At 46.0% G+C, this 12,273-nt stretch overlaps 1 long non-coding RNA gene across 6 annotated transcripts in view; it reads left to right on the top strand.

The window, feature by feature from the left end:
• LOC121087211 overlaps nt 1-12,273 on the top strand; it is a 50,626-nt gene that overhangs the window by 12,522 nt on the left and 25,831 nt on the right. For 5 of the 6 annotated variants that reach the window (XR_005827551.1, XR_005827549.1, XR_005827547.1 and 2 more), the window contains exon 1: nt 8,135-8,378. The exons of the other annotated variant lie outside the window; for it this stretch is intronic. This is a non-coding gene — a long non-coding RNA (uncharacterized LOC121087211). Of the gene's footprint in view, nt 1-8,134; nt 8,379-12,273 lie in introns of those variants that run through there. 6 annotated transcript variants of the gene reach the window in all.

Genomic DNA, 12,273 nt, shown 5'->3' with positions numbered 1-12,273 from the left:
GCCGCTCTAAAAAGCACAGAACAAAAGTGGATCTTAAAAGTGATCCGCAAAGGAATAAATGGCAGGCTCACTCTTTGTTATTCATGTATGGTGCTCAAAGAGCACTTGAAATGGTTGGGATTTTCTGCTGAACGTTTTCTTTTTTTTAATTCTGCTTGGGGTTTGCAGGGTTTGGGTATTTGTTTTAGCAGTGGCACAGGCATATGTCCCTCCTGAAAAACATTATGGATGGCTAGGAAACCCATACATTAATGATGTCAGGGGACACATGTGAGTCAAACAGTCAGAAATGGGAAAAGCTGGGTGGTTGGAGGGGTGATATTTTCCAAGAGGCAGCCTGGCCTTTGTCTCTTACTTAATTTTATTCCTGCCTGCCTTGTGTTCTGTGCCACACGATTTACTCACTGAATCATGCTCAGCAGCCGTATTCACAAGCTGGCATAAATTTATTTTCGTCTGCTGGCCAATTACACCAACTGCCTCAACTGTTGTTTATTTTCTTCTGTTGCATCCTCTTGAGTTACTGTTAATAGTGTCCCTTTTGAGTAGAGATGGGCTTTTTGGCACAGGGGCCTGTCTGCGTGCCAAACTAATGGACCATATCTGTTATCTAACTAGATGTAAAGGCTCCAGTTTCAGGACAGCTTGCAGTTGCTGTGGCCACCTGTAGTGTATTGGCAGGGGTGAAGGCCACTGCCCATGTGGGACGTGTCATCCCAGCTCAAGAGTGTCCCTTGGCACTGACCTGCCCTCAGTGGGACTTTGCCTTGGAGAACAACCGCCCTTCTGTGGCTGAGAGTCTCACCTCCCTGGAGCTGGGTGGCATGAGTCCAGCTGTGGCAGGAGAGTCTCGCTGCCTGTGTGGGGACCAGGAGGTCCCCTGCTGCACACAGCTGCTCTAGAGGCTGCTCCTCTGGCCAGAGCGGGACCTGATGATGGGGGGGATGTGGGAGGGAAGAACCCTGCAAGGCAACAACCCCTGGACTCCCAGGACTGGGGAAGAGGTTAAATTACATGAGGAATTAAATAGCCTGAAAAGCAGAGTAGGGTAAGGATGTTTTTCATGCACTGCAACTATAACTCTGTCCCATTTTGATTAGCACCTTTGTGTACCAGTGGTGCCAGCAAGGGTGGGCTCCTACCTTTGCAGGATGCTTAGGGCACACAACACCTGCACCCTGCAGGATCTCCTCTCGTTCCTTCTCTTAGCTTTGTAGGATATGCTAGGTTTTGGCCAACAAAGGCCATTTGTGCCTTGCCTACATGCAAACCTGGGGCCAACTCCACTTAAATCATCCCTGGCTTGCGAAATATTCCAGACATCTGAAAATGGCTCTGTTGCTCTACTGTCTCTCTGGTTCCATTTGCTGTTTGCTGTGGGTTGTTTACTGCCTGCCTTGGAGACTCATCTGGGAATTGGAAAGCTGAGCTGCCTCCTTTCTTTCCCGACAGCCAGGGTATCCCTGTGCCAGCAGACATGGCAGGGTGCTGGAGGACCACAGCCTCCCTGAGCCACAGCTACAGCCCAAGGGGCACTGCACTGAGACCATGTGCTGCTGATGGACCTGGGAGGGAGTTTCAGACCACAGACTGCAATTGCGTGGCTGGCAGTCAGGAGGAGAACATTGTGTCGCTGGTCGACAGAGTGCCTTTGAACTGTACTTGCTCGCCTATGCACTCCTTGTTGTACCACGGAGGTGTTTCGTGGGTTCACCTTTTACACTAGGGGCCTCAGAAGGGCCTTTTGCGGACATGGCAATGAGCATGTTTTAGCTGGTCATTTTGAAGCGAAGGGTCCTGGGCAGCATAAGGGTCCTTCAGCTTCACCTGGTGAAAAGCCTTTGCTTCTCTCATAGGTGTCAGTTGTTGCTGAAGCTGTGGGAGTGAGGCACAGGCTAGTCCTCAGGGTCTCAACTCTCCAAGCTCATGCAGCAGCAGCTTTGCTGGTAAGCAGAGAGTTGAGATCTGTGCCATGGCCTATTTCTGTTCCCTTTCAGCAAAGTAATTTTTTTTTACCTTTTTCTCCCCACCCAAGCTATTTGATATTTGATATATTCATCACCATAAGATCCCTGCCAAGAATGCTGGTGCACAAGTTCATTGTCCTTTGCAGCGTCATTCGTGGATCAAATCTTGACCTGCCCCTGCAGAGAAGGAGCAGCTTTGTACCTTCTCTCAGATTTCTTCCCATACCCTGAGAGAGGGAGGAAGGATGTTAAGGTTTGGTGGCCAGGTCCTCTCCTCTCCAGAGGCTCTTGACTTTTACCTTCCAGGTGGGCAGCCCAGATAGGTCTTCACTAGGGCACTGATGAGAGTTGGGGCTGTTTCCCCACTGGCTTTGCCCAGTGTGTGGATTTACAGTCATAGGAGATGGCAGAGCTGGCCCAAGAGGGGTCCCTTGCTGGAAGGTGGTGCTGTGGCCCCTTACTTCATGGGGGCCTACAATCCAACCTGAGGGGGTGAGTATTACTTGAGCCCCGTGGCTTGCATGGGGCAATGTGGCTGGGCAGGCAAGGATGTGGATCTTGATGGCTGGTTGGGCTGGCATCCTCTGTGCTGAATGAGAGGGGGGACTACATTCCCCAAAGGGCTTCACTGTGCCAGGCCTGGAGGGGAGGGTGGGGAGACATCACTGGCAAGTGATTTGCTTAAAGTGTGGACCTCCTTGCAGAGCCGCCAGATCCCTGTGCGTGTTCCAAAGTCTGCACTTGTGCTCATAAGCCAAGCCATCATGAGCAGATTTGCCAGTTTAGAGGGCAGAGTAGCTCTTGTGTTTGCAAACCAAGGTTTGGCTTCTATTAAAAAAACATCTAAACCCAGAACCCTACACACATGCCTTTACTGCAGGAACAAGAGCTCTGTGAATGCCACAGCAAATGCTACCTGCTTGCAAATGCAATTTGGACAGGGGAAAGTCTTCCCATAACTATTTGGCAGAACACTTGAGGTCTGTAGGCTAAAAGTGCTCACACATGAGCACAACAAGCAAACTCGGCAACCTTGAAGTATGAGATCTTTGTTCCCATTGAGTCAGTTCATGAGAGACCCTGTGTGATAGCATGGCAAAACAGCCTCATTCCCACGTATGCTGTTGGCTCCACGGCATTCCCAACTCCACCAGACTAGGATGTTACCTGCATCCTTTTCAGTGACACATTTTCAGTGTGCATTTGCCTTCACTTTGAGGGTCGTGACAAAAAGCGGTGCTCCACATGCCTCCTCTGAGACGTTTTGCTTTCTACTTTCCAGTGAGTAGCAGGACATGCAGGCAAAGATGGGCCTCACTTTGCCAAGTCTGGAGTCATTTCCTCCTCTTGAGTGCTCGAGGCTGTCTGGAGCAGAGGTTGTACTTGAGGCTCCTCTGTAGCCCTCAGCAAACTTTTCATAAACAGGAAAGAGCCCTGGGGAGTCTGACAAGACAGAGATCAGTCCTGCTCTGATCTTTTGTTCTTCCCTTCCCCTTTTGTCTTAAAACTGATAAGGCATCATTTGATTTGTTGCACTGAGAGCTGCCAGATGGAAGTAAAACTTACTTCCTTCCAGAGCGTGTGGCAGTCCCCATTGAGGCCTGCAATCCTCAGTGAGGCCTGTGGCACACAGCGAGGCCTGCGGCCTGCAGCCCTCGGTGAGGCCTGCAGCAGGCAGTGAGGCCTGTGGCCTTCAGCAAGGCCTGCGGCACCTTGTGGCACAGCCATGGCCAGTCCCTCTTCCCAGCCGAGGAAATGCCACCTACCGGACCCTGATTTGCGCTTGGCAAAATTACTGTGTGTAAGGGAGGAAACCAGATGCAACCACAGCCGCTGCCTGGAAGAGGGCTTCAGGGTACAGGGGTGCTACCACGATGCTCACGTTTAAACCCCATGGCAAGTTTATCAGGAATTAATTAGGGATGGAGGGTCCTAAACAAGGGACAAGGACCTTGGGCTCTGCAGCTGAGGCATCCTCTCTTTCCTAGGCTTTCCATCCTGGAAGAGCAGAGGGAACCCTACCAGAGGGTTAGACAGTGTGCAGGGCGTTATCTCAGCCCTGTGTCACTTTTTGTTTTGTTTTCTTCCATAATGTCACTGTTGTGAAGGGGAGGGAAACCTTTTATTTATCAAATTTTCCTTCCAGCTTTTCACTATAGCCCTACCTCCATGCTTGCTGGCAGCATCCCTGAGTGCCAGAAGGCAGTCGGAAAATCATCCCTTGTGCTGACAAGGCTTGTCTTGCTCTGAGGGGGCAGTGGGCCAGGGGCTTCATGGAGAAAGCAGCTCTCTCTGAGTAGATCTCTTCAAAATCAAACAAAAGAGGATGGTCCTCTTCTGTGTGATCTATTCCTGGCCCTTCTTTGAGACTTAACAGGCCACTGAAAATACGAACAGATGAGGAAATGAGTAGTGCGATGCAGAGTTTGTCCTGGAGACAGGAGGCATGATCTAGTGATAAAGAATACCCAACTGGAGCAAGAAATAGGAGCCAGGTCTCTGCTGAATGCCTGAATTGCCAGGTCTCATTCCTCTCTACCAGGCATCTTTCTAGCCCCATAAGTCTTTCCTGTGTGGCTACCTGTCAGGCCAACTTCAACAGGACATGCCTTGATCCAGCAGTGCCAGTACCCCTGTATTTAAGTCACATTCCAATCAACATGGTGATTTGAGTCTTTTCCAGGTGGAGGAGGAACTCTCGTTTCTCACATACTGGGTAAGCTCCTGCCAGTGAGCAGTACTGCACAATGCAGCTTCTAGCAGCTGTTTTCAAGTTCCGTAATGCCTCAGCTGACTTTCTGTAACTCACCTTCATCACTTGGGGCTGCACCCACAGAGAATCCCGACACCTTTTTGGCAACCAGAGTACCATTGAAACCATCATGGGAGTTTCCTTCCAAGACTCCTTCCTTCCACTCCTCCCCAAGACCCCAAAGGGGTGTGTGAGAGTTTGGATCCATTATACATCTGCAAAGCACTTGAGTGTGGAAACCCACATCATGAGGTTATTATACATTGTGTGTGCCTCAGTGAGGGTGAGGTGGTTAATGACTAACTTGTAAAACTGCTCACTGCATGGGTGAACTGAGTAGGTGTTTTCAGAAACAGCTGAGCCAGTTTCCCCTGTCAGGATGGGCTTGGGTGCTGGCCAACTTTCCTGTCACACTCTCTGTTTGCAAAGCTTTGTGGGGTTGAGTTTAGGTTCGTGAAACCTGTCAGGCAAAACTGAAACTCAAAAGTAGCATTGCCTGGTTTTGCAGGACTCTATAATGGTCTCTTAGTGTTCTGTAAGATGCTTAAGTCAAAATACTACTGCCAAGAAGCTCCGGTCTGTGACTTACACATTGGTTATACCAGGAGGAGGAGCCCAAATGGATTTGGATGATGCTCACCGTACCAAGAGCTCAAGGGACTGGTATATAGTGTCAGGAAAGCTGAGCTTGAGTATGGGTAGGAGCTACTAACTTGACCGTTTTAGCATCTTAGTTCTTAATGTCCTACGTCATAAATCTTCCAGAGTATTTAGCAATTGGTAGGAAAGTTTTTCTAGAAAGGACTACCCACCAAATACAAATATGTTCAGCTGTCACAAAATGTCTGGCAGTTCAGGTCCCTGCCTCTTATGGCAACGTGTGGCCCAGACCTGGAGAAAGCTCCTTTCGATCTAAGGGGGCAGACTGCTTTTCTTTCACTGGGCTCATTACTTGGGAACAGTAAAAGGACAGTTAGATTTTGTGCACCAGCCCCAGTTTGGCCCATGCAATACAGTGTCCTGTCCACTGCTCTTGGTGCCCAGACCTTGTCCTCCAGGCTGTTGAATGTGTCATGTCCCCTGACACTGATATTTCTGGAGGGAGCGGAGACTTCTAGAGTGATTTATTCCCTTACAAAACTGGAAATAGGCGTTTCCACCCACTGATACTATTTTTAAGTAAATAGTAGCAGCATTGAACTGGAATCCCTGCTGTTCCTGACGCCACTCAAAACTACATGGTTGTTACAGTCGCATCATGAGGCTTGTGGGTGTGAAAGATGCAGCGTGTTTTGAACCGTTTCTCATTTATTCTTATCGCACCCGAGCACCTGTGAGTCAGAGGTCTGTCTCTTGCTTGCTTTCCTTCCTTCTCTCAGTCTACCTCTGCAGACTGAAATGAGAGGTTTCTGTAGACCTTGTCACATATATGTAATCTGGCCATCGCAGAATGAAATACCTAAATGGCCTCAGGCTGCTAATTGGCCTGTCCTCTGCACACATTATGGGTAACATCTGGGTGCACTGGTATGAATTGTGTATAGTTGTGCTTTTTGCAAGGAAGCTAAGCCAAGGCTGGGGGAAATTAAACCTACAGATGGAGCAACCTGTTTCTGGTGTCATTGCATCTAGGGACCCACCCCTCCATCAGCTCTTTTCAAGCTGAAGAGTCGATGCAGTCACTTGGCATAAAAATGCCACTCCAGGTCTCAGATCAGCATTGCCTTCCACGTTACCTTTTGTGGTTCTGCTATTGAGAAATACTGACCAGGGCTGTCCAAAGTTGCCAATATTTGAGCGTGTGCAATAGCAATGGACTTTTTATTTTGTTCTCTGCCCTTTGCTGATAAATACTCTCACTCTCTTTTTCAAAGCTGCTGACCTGGAATTTTCAGACAATTATTCACAATTACTTCAGTCCTTTTCCTTTGTATGGCTAGTATGATTTCTCCCCCTTACATTAATCTGTGCTTATTGACACTGACTTTTTAACTGTGGTTTCATTGCCTGGTTACTCAGTGTCATGAGATCGTCCCACAATTACGTTCAGGCTTAGATCTGAAAATGCTGGATAACTTTTAGCACTTGATCATTGGTCATTTCATCGCTCTTCCTCTTTCCAGATCACTGTACACTAAACAGCTGAAATTCCAGCACAAGTTACAAGGTGTTGGGGGACTTCCCAGGAACTCTTTAATTACATACATGAGAATGTGCATATATACAAAAATATATACACATATGTACACACACGCATGTATGCGTGCATACATATCATTATTTATGCTTACTTTAAACTTCCCATGTTTTTATCTGATATGAGTTTATGATAACCCATGACAATAATTTCTCTAGAGCCTTTACCAGGTGTCAGTGTTTTTTGAAACCCAAGTGCAGTGAATCAACCAAACTACTCTGACTCTGATGTCTGTCAATCCTTCAGAAATAGCTAAGATATTTTTGAGGTATGAGTTTACAAAAGCTGTGTTGGCTTCCATTGATTGATTGAACCATGGACCTATTTGCTTACAGCTTCATAGACACGTTGGTTGAAAGGGACTTCCAGAGGTATCTAGTACAACCTCCTGTTCAAAGCAGGGCTGTTGCTGATGGGAAGTCAGGCCACCTCAGCCTTTGTCTGGCCACCTCTTGAAAACTTCCAAGGGTAGAGTTTCTACCCCCTCTCCAGTTACAAGTCCCAAAACTTCAGGTCTGAGCCTCCTGGCCTACAACTTGGGAACCTCTTCTGCTACCCTTTATTTCTGTCACTTGCTCTAGCCTCTACTGCTAGCAGGAAAAGTTTGGTTCCATTATTTATTGCTTTTCTGCCAGTAGTTTGAGTCTGGGGACTCTCCATCCTTGAAGATACTCAAAACTAGAGCAGACAGCTCTGACAGTGACCCTATTTTGAGCAGGGGTTAGAGTAAGGATCTCCAGAGGTCCCTTTCCAATCTAAATTATTCCATGATTTTGCAATTAGGCTGGACTTTAATAGCAGGTTTTTCCTCATGGGACCTCAGTCCAAGGTGACATATTAGGAGATGTCATCCACTAAAGCACAATTCTGGCATCCCAGGTATCGTTTGGAAAATTTTCAGGCTGGTATACTTGAGAATCCTTGGCATGTTGGAGCAATGTGAACAAAACAGCACAGGAAGTGTTTTTCAAACATTTCCTCCATGTGTACAGTTGGTGTTTCTGGGATGTGCCTGTCTTGAGAAAGAAGCTGTAAATTGATACTCTGCCACTCTCTTATCTTGGGTTGTCAGTCCTTTTTTGGATCCAGTGCTTATTATAATAAAATGGTTACTGGAAAACAAAGCTCGTGTCAGCCCTTACCAGCAGGGCATTCTCTTGAAGATAAAAAGCTGGAAGGCAGCAGGGTAAGAGCAGTGAATCCTATCAAAGCCAGCAGCAAAACACTTAAATGCTGAAATAATTCAGCATCTGCTCAGAGCAAGAACTATCCGTATGAAAGACACTAATCTGTCATAGACTTTAACGCTGGAAGGACTTATGATGATCTTTCAGTTTGACCTCCTGCATGATTCAGACCATAAGATATCATTTTGCATCAGGCTCATAGCTTCCAAATGAGCTTGAAAAAGGCATCTACTCTTGAGTGAAGGACTGAAGGACCCCACTTTTGGGAGATCATGGTAAGGTTATCCTCACAGCTGAGAAAAATACTGTCTATTTCAGTGCTTTATTTCAGCTTTCACCCACTGGGATTTGTGATGGTGTGTTTTTTTTTCTAGTTTAAGCATTCTTCTACTGTCAGGGGAAGTTTAGCTTCCAAGAACAATTTTGACCAACTTTCTTACCTTTTCCAATACCTTCAGTAGGACCCAGAAGAACTATTTCTGATAATGTTTCAGATAACCTTGACCTTAATTTGTTTCTGCTAACAGTGATCCTCTATAAAACAGTGATAATACTACTTCCCTCCCTCTCACAGGTGTTGGTTGGAAAAAAAAAAAGACCATTAACATTACTCAAATGCTATAGTGGGAGGCAAATATTAAGCCAGTCAGAGATCAAAGGCTGGATATTGCATTCCAAAATATGGTTTAGTGCAGCAGTCTTATCTACTGGAAACCAAGTCCTCTGATATTGCTAGAAGATATGGGCTGCATTTTCATATATGAATATCAGTGTTATGAATCAAAAGGCATCATCTGAAAACATTTGTGTACAGCAATAATGGGATACACATGAAAGAGAGAAGGTATTTTGGGACAGTAGAGGTTAATTGTTTCCCTTGTAAGGGACCTTGGGATAAGGCAATGTAGATCGTGTTAAGGGTATTTCTCATAGGAAAAACACCTTACCAAAATGTAAAAAAAGAAGCTGGTCTATTTGACTCAGTTCATCTGTTTACTCTAGATGGGGCTTTTACTTGTAATGGAGCCAATGGTCTCAGCTATCAGCCACACCATTTACAGTCAAAGGCTAGACCAAAATAGCTCCCAGGCTCTTCTGATTTTCTATTTTTGTCAATGATCTACTTAAATGCTGACTACATCCCATTTAGGACACTCAGATCAATCTAATTGGCTAAGCATCAGTTATCTGCACAGTCGCAGAGGCGTGGATCACCTCTCTAGATTTAAAATGAACACATACATGATGTCCTTGTGGTGGATGGCGATGGGCAGGCCTGGCACGGCCAGCTGCAGAGTCATGGCTGAGGACTGAGGAAGATGCTCTGCCTCAGTACAAGGCTGGTGTCTCCCACACTGTTGCTCTGTGGTGCTCAAGACACGAAGTGCTATGTATGGATGAGTCAAGAAAGAGGATTCTCTCCCTCCATTGCCTTCTGTCCTGGGGTCAGCTTGTGTGCTGTGGTCACCAGAGATGGACCGAGCTTTCCTGGTGATGGGGAATGACACAGTGATTTGGTGTGGTCTCAGCCACATGTCAGGGAACCGGTCTCTGCACTTAGCTCAGCTAGGACCTTCTCCTGAAGGCTCAAGGAGGTTCTCCCTGCTGCTCACTGTTTTCTGTTATTTGTAAGTGATGTAGGTGGCTTTATTTATCTAGTGCCCCAAACACATGTGGTCAAGCTGGTGTCTGGGCTTGAGCAACCACCCAGAAATCTATCCACATTTTCTTACACAGGGACTGAGAGGCTAATAATGCATTTGCCTCTCTCTGCTACCCTGTTGATAAGTTATCATAAGCAGAGCTGTCTCCATGTCTGTATGACAGAAATCATTTACCCTCTGTGGCAAAACCAGATATTGAATCAGAAATCTGAGCCTTCTTCCAGTTTATTCCTGAGTAAAAGCTTCAGTCATGTGCCTTGTGTAGCTTTTGTAGATCATTTGCAGGTTCGCGAAGAGTGGTTCAGCATTAACCTGCTAAGCAGAAATGCAGAAGGTTGGGTCCAGCTATCAGAGCAATTACTCTGCCCACTTGCCCGTGTAGTGCCAAAGAATCTATCTCACCTTCCCATCTTCAAATCTCAAATACCATGCAGGAGGAGTTTTTTTAAAATCCCTCCCCTGCCACCCCCACCCCACCCCCCTTGTTGTTTATGAGGCTAACTAGACACTAAAGAAAACAAATGAGGAATGATATTTCCTCTCTTCTGTATTTTGAAATGTAACCAGCTAAAACAGATGAGTCCTGGGATGGAGTAATCCATGGGGGAAGGAGTGGGACAGATGTGTGTTTGGGAGCTGTTAGGCACATCAGGGGGATTGTGCTCTGTGGCATTGGGTGCTCACAACCTTGGCTTTGTTTAGAGAGCACATGCAGTCTGTATGGGGTTACTTAAAAAAAAAAAATCAACAAAACCCAGCAACACAGGACCAGACACAAGAAAGTCCTGGTAGTTTGGCCACAGTTTCCAGGTCAGGCCATGGCAAAACCAACAAATTCTTTACTATTGTTATGTATTGCTTTAATTAATTAAACACTGGGAAACCCAAGTTATAGCCCAGGTCTTTCCTGGGGTAGTAATTACAAAAACTGTTTGGCAGGGTCATACGTAGCTAGAATTGGCTGTTGTGGGTTTTTTCCTTTTTCTTTTTTTTTTTCCTTTTCTAATTGTTTTGGGTTTGTTTTTTTTTTATTTCCCAGTGAGAAAGGTTTTATAAATTATTATTTCCTTTCAGAAATTTTTGAAAAAAAAAATAAGTGCTCCTGGCATTTTCCTACCCACCTATCTTGGATTTAATTCAAAAATGCTGTGATCATGACAATATTTTGGCTTTGATGAATGGGAAACTTTTGGATGCCAGTGTGGAATATAGGTGTTTTGTCTTTTCCTTCTCCTGAGGACATGCCCTCTGGTTTTTTGGTAATGGTGGTGTTCCTGGTTCGGGCTTTTCTGGAATCCTGTTAGCAATATACCACAGAATGTTTTAACTAACAGTGTATGCAAATATATTGTTGCTCAAAAGCTCTGCTTCTAATATATGACAAAAGAAATATGTTAAATGGATAATAACCCCCAATCCATGTGGTATGCAAACTAAACCCCAGGTGCTTACTTTACAGCAGTAACTTTCCCGGTGTTACCCTACACGTCATTCCAACAGCATTACTGCAGTTGAAAAGGAATGGAAATTTCAGTTTTATTTGATTATATGATATGGGTAAAAGTCGTGTGGCATTGCTGGTTTGAATTTAATAGCACAGGCTCGGTTGATGGGGTGTTTCATTGCTCTTTACTGACCTGTCGTGCAGCTGAGGACACAAGAGCTCTGAGCAGGCGTTTCCTCCATCTCCCCTCTCTCAGAGAAAAGAAAAGCATTTGCCAAGGTGATCTGCTTTCAGAAAAAAATTGCATTTGTGAAGTCAGCCTCCCTTTAGGAACAGCTTTGGTTCAAATGCAACCCCTATTTTTAGTGAAGGTACGTTGCTCTGTGTTACAGGAGAGCTGGACAACATGCAGATCCTTATGCTTCCTGGGGACTCTGGGTGCACCACATCAGCAACTTTATTGCATTTTTCTGTCCTTTCCCATACAGTGGTGGCTGGTTGCCCTTGGCACCCCAGCTGTCCCTGATGCCATGGGATGTTCTAGAGGGATGAGTGGTCACCAGGTGATCAGGCAGCAAATAAATAAATAAATACATGTCTGGAGGGTGTATCAGGTTCAGGTTGCCTTCTGTGACAGAGAAGAGGATGGCATGCAGAATGGACAGGAACAGATTTTGTTTAAAATTAGCAGCAGTGTTGTGGTTGGAAAAGCCTCTTGAGAACTTGGCATCTAAATCCTCATCTCATACTGCTCCCTCAGTAGGTTTGTTGGCCTCCAAACAACATTGCTGGTGTATAGCCTGGGCAAACAAATTTTAAATAACCTGTTCCCTTCCGTGGACTGTTTTGCTGAGCCATTCTGGTTTCTCAGCATCCACAACAGCTTTTATGTTCCAGTGCTCCAGCATGTGGAGGGGTCTCAGTCCCACACTCCCACACCAGGAGTAGGTGGACCATGAATTGGTGTGAACCTCTTTGTCAGACCACCATCACCTGCATTCTTGGGTATGTGCTGTGACCCTTCTCCCACTCTATGGTCAAGGTGGGATATACATCTTCGGC

This window comes from Falco naumanni, chromosome 1 (genome assembly GCF_017639655.2).
Source record: "Falco naumanni isolate bFalNau1 chromosome 1, bFalNau1.pat, whole genome shotgun sequence".
Lineage (NCBI taxonomy): Eukaryota > Metazoa > Chordata > Aves > Falconiformes > Falconidae > Falco > Falco naumanni.
The sequence above is the reverse complement of the archived record's forward strand: the minus strand, read 5'-3'. Positions and strand labels throughout refer to the sequence as shown.